Genomic DNA, 4,296 nt, shown 5'->3' on the forward strand with positions numbered 1-4,296 from the left:
AGCAGGAGGTGAAGGGGACGCCAGGCCTGGGGTACTCGGGCATCACGCAGGTGGGGAGGTGGGCCTGGAGACACTGAGGCCAGCCCCCCTATGTTCTGCGAGTGCTTGGAGCCCTGGGGGGCAGCCAGGCCAGAGGATGTGTGCGGCACTGGGATACGCACAGCCCACAGGGGCAGAGACCCAGGCCACCTGGAGGCAGGTGCTGAAACTGATGGGGTTTGTCTGTGGCCAGAGCAGCTGGGAGGGCAGGAGAGAATGGACAGGTGGGGCTCACTGTCTGCTCCCAGGGGTCAACGTGGGTGCCACTCCTGGGGCTGGTAGCCTGCCGGCAGCCGGTCCACCCTTGCTGCTCGACACAGTCGCTGCAGGGAAGAAACATCTGCACAGCTTATGTTTCAAGGCACCTGGCGCATATGGCATATGTTTGCTCCCCTTCTTAAGGCTGTGTTTTAAACAGGAATACCTCCCTGAGAAAGGCTGTTTCCCCAGGTGAGGATTTTCCCCTGGAGTTAGGGAGGGAATAAAACCCCTTAACTAAGTGCCAGGGGGGGGGGGTAGTTAATCACTTTAACTAGTAATAATCCCACTGAAGCTACATAATCTTTACTCCCTGGAATGCAGATAAGAAATGCCCCAACCTTTGAAATAGAAATGGATAGGATTAAAATCCACTGGTATAAACACAGATGTAACAAGACCATAAAACACAGAACCTGGCTGGAGACCCTGGCTAGAGAACCTGGCTAGAGACCCTGGCTAGAGACCCTGGCTAAGAGAATCAACTGAAAGCTGCTGTCTGTGTCCTTCCTTCTTTGCCGAGTCCTCCACACCTTTGGGAACCCCTGGGCCTGCTGGGGCTGCACCCCAAAAGAGGGCGCCCGAACAGGGTTCCCCTAGGAGCTGGAGCCGCCTGCGCCAGCGCCCTTGTGTGCATGTGGAGAAAGAGGCTCCTGAGGCCGCTGGAAGTGGACGGAGATCACTCGTGAGAAGGCGGCGTTGCCTACCGGGGTCCCCCCGCCCCGCCCCGTGTCGTCCCCCAACATCCCTCCGCGGTCAGCACGTGGTGAGGCCGGAGCCGGAGAGAGGAAGCGCGGTCCCGAGGGAGGCGGTTGTCCAGACCAGCTGCAGCTGCGGCCCCGGCACAATGTCAGAGCCAACGCTGGCCGAGGCTGGTCCCGCGGGGGCCCGGGAGGACGCCTGTCGGGAGTATCAGTCATCCCTCCAAGACCTGACCTTCAATAGCAAACCGCACATCAATATGCTGACCAGGGTAGCCGAGCAGAACCTGCCCTTCGCCAAGGAGATCGTCTCTCTCATCGAGGCCCAAATCGCCAAGGCTCCTTCCTCAGAGAAGCTTCCTGTTCTGTACCTTATGGATTCTATCGTGAAAAACGTTGGGCGAGAGTATCTCGCTGCCTTTGCTACAAATCTAGTTGCAACATTTATTTGTGTGTTTGAAAAGGTGGATGCAAATACTAGAAAACGTCTATTTAGGTTACGTTACACATGGAACGAGATATTCCCATTGAAGAAACTTTATGCCCTGGATGTCAGAGTCAATTCCTTAGATCCTGCTTGGCCTATTCGACCTCTACCCCCCAATGGGAATACATCTAGCATCCACGTGACTCCTACATTTCTCAAGAAACCGCCTGAAGAGCCTTCAGCTGGAAAGATTCGCCACTCTGGATGTAAGCAGTCACACATGCAAGACTTTATGCCACCTTCCAGGGAAGAAAGAAATGCTAAGAGAAGCGCTGAACAGGATGTTCGCGATCCAAAGCGAATAAAAAAGGCTGAAGAGGAACGGCCGCAAGAAACTACCAGTCAGCCTGTGGGTGGGCTCAGGTTTGAGGGACATCGGGGTCAACCTGTGGGAAGTCTGAGGTTTGAGGGACCTCACGGTCAGTCAGTAGCAGGTCTGAGGTTTGAAGGACAACATAATCCACTTGGTGGAAACCTTAGGTTTGAAGGTCCACATGGTCCACCAGGGGTTGGGATCAGGTTTGAGGGACCTTTAGTCCAACAAGGAGGGGGAATGAGGTTTGAGCGTCCTGTACCAGGGGGTGGACTGAGACTTGAAGGGCCTCTGCGTCAAGGTGGTCCAAGATGGAAAGGTTGTCACGCTTTCAGGTTTGATGGGCAGCCAGGTCAGCCCTCACTCTTACCAAGATTTGATGGATTACATGGCCAACCAGGTCCTAGATTTGAAAGAACTGGTCAGCCAGTCCCACAGAGATTTGATGGACCACCTGGACAGCATGTTCAACCAAGATTTGATGGTGTTCCTCAAAGATGTGATGGTCCACAACACCAGCAAGCATCAAGGTTTGACGCTCCCCTTGGTGTTCAAGGCCCACGATTTGACAATCATCCTTCACTAAGAAACGAATGCGTTTCTTTCCATCAGACTGGTCCATATCATGAGCCACCTGGCCATACTTTTAATGCCCCATCCCAAGGACTACAATTCCAAAGACACAAACAAATATTTGATTTGCCTCAAGGACCCAATTTTAATGGACCACATGGCCCTGGGAACCAGAGTTTCTCAAATCCCCTTAGCAGAGCTTCTGGATACTCTTTTGATGAAAAGAAGCTTCAGAGCCCTCAATGTGGAAACTTTGGCAATTTACCTGCTCCGAGAACAGTAGGAAACATTCAGGCATCTCCACAGGTTCTGACTGGCGTTGCTCAGCCAGTACCATTTGGCCAGGGACAACAATTTTTACCAGTTCATCCACCAAATCCTGGAGCATTTGTTCAGAATCCTCCAGGAGCTCTTCCTAAGGCATATCCCGACAATCACCTCAGTCGGGTGGATGTCAATGAATTATTTTCAAAACTGCTAAAAGCAGGAATTCTCAAATTGTCCCAGCCTGATTCAGCGACAACACAAGTGAATGAAGTTGCTGCTCAGCCTCCCACTGAAGAGGAGGAAGGTCAAAATGAAGATCGAGATGTTCCAGATCTTACCAATTTTACAACCGGAGAGTTGAAACAACGTTATGAGAGTGTTATAAATCGACTGTACACTGGTATTCAATGTTCCTCTTGTGGAATGAGGTTTACAACATCACAGGCAGACGTATACGCAGATCACTTGGACTGGCATTATCGGCAAAATAGAACTGAAAAAGGCGCTAGCAGAAAGGTTACTCATAGACGTTGGTACAACAGTTCAGCAGACTGGATAGAATGTGAGGGAACAGCTGATTTGGAAGAACGTGCAAAGAGCCAGTTTTTTGAAAAGGTGCATGAAGAAGTTGTGCTCAAAACTCAGGAAGCTGCTAAAGAAAAGGAGTTCCGAAGTGTGCCGGCAGGGCCAGCTGGAGCAGTGGAGAGTTGTGCAATCTGTCAAGAACAATTTGAACAATACTGGGATGAAGAAGAGGAGGAGTGGCATTTAAAGAATGCCATTAGAGTGGATGGAGAGACTTATCATCCATCATGTTATGAAGATGACCAAAATACATCTTCATTTGATTGTACGCCATCTCCCAGCAAGACCCCATTTGAAAACCCTTGGAACATTATGTTGAGCACTGTCAAAAATGAATCGCAGGAAGCCCGTGACAGTCCCAAAGTTAAGGAAGAACAAATTGATGCCCCACCAGCTTGTACAGAGGACAGCACAGCAACACCCGTTGAGTGGAGAAGAGCCTCTCGGAGCTGCTCCCGAGACGTGGGCTTTAGCCGTAGGAGGGGGGCGTGGGCACCTAGCGGGAGGCCATCAGCAAGGGCCCGGCCTGTCTGGGGCTCTCAACATCAGCCCCCTTCCTCTCCAGGCAAAGATGGGAAGTGCCCAGTCACGTGGCCTGAGCAAGCCCCTCCCCTTCGTAGGTTCCGGAGGGTACGGCTGACCCCTGCACCAGGTCCATTAAATGAAAACAGAAAATGATACAGTTGAGTCAGTTTAAATAAAATGAGAAAAGTATGTTTTTCTTTTTTTTTTAAAAAAGCTGCTGTTTGGATCTAGGTAAAGAATTCTTTTTATGTATATATAGAACTCTCTGTAGAAATGGTCTAGCTGAGGCAGGGCCTTCAGCTATCATTTGGTTAATAAATACATTTTCGTATTTGCATAGCCCACTGCCTGCACAGTTTCCGGTGCTTGTTGTGTGAAACTTCTGTAGATGTGTGCAAATTTAACAAAACGAAATTGTTATGTATAAAAATGTATGATTTTCACTTGTGAAACTGTAAATTATAAATAAAAGCCATTTTTGCTACCCAAAAAAAAAAAAAAAAAAGACAATTGTGTCCTCAGCCACCAGCCCTCTCCGCATGCACCTC

The 4,296-nt window shown here is 50.0% G+C and overlaps 1 pseudogene; it reads left to right on the forward strand.

The window, feature by feature from the left end:
• The first annotated feature begins 1,144 nt into the window (after positions 1-1,144).
• LOC102432703 lies at positions 1,145-3,884 on the forward strand (annotated as a pseudogene).
• The last annotated feature ends 412 nt before the right edge of the window (positions 3,885-4,296 follow it).

Source organism: Myotis lucifugus, unplaced genomic scaffold, assembly GCF_000147115.1.
Source record: "Myotis lucifugus unplaced genomic scaffold, Myoluc2.0 scaffold_30, whole genome shotgun sequence".
NCBI classification, from domain to species: Eukaryota; Metazoa; Chordata; class Mammalia; order Chiroptera; family Vespertilionidae; genus Myotis; species Myotis lucifugus.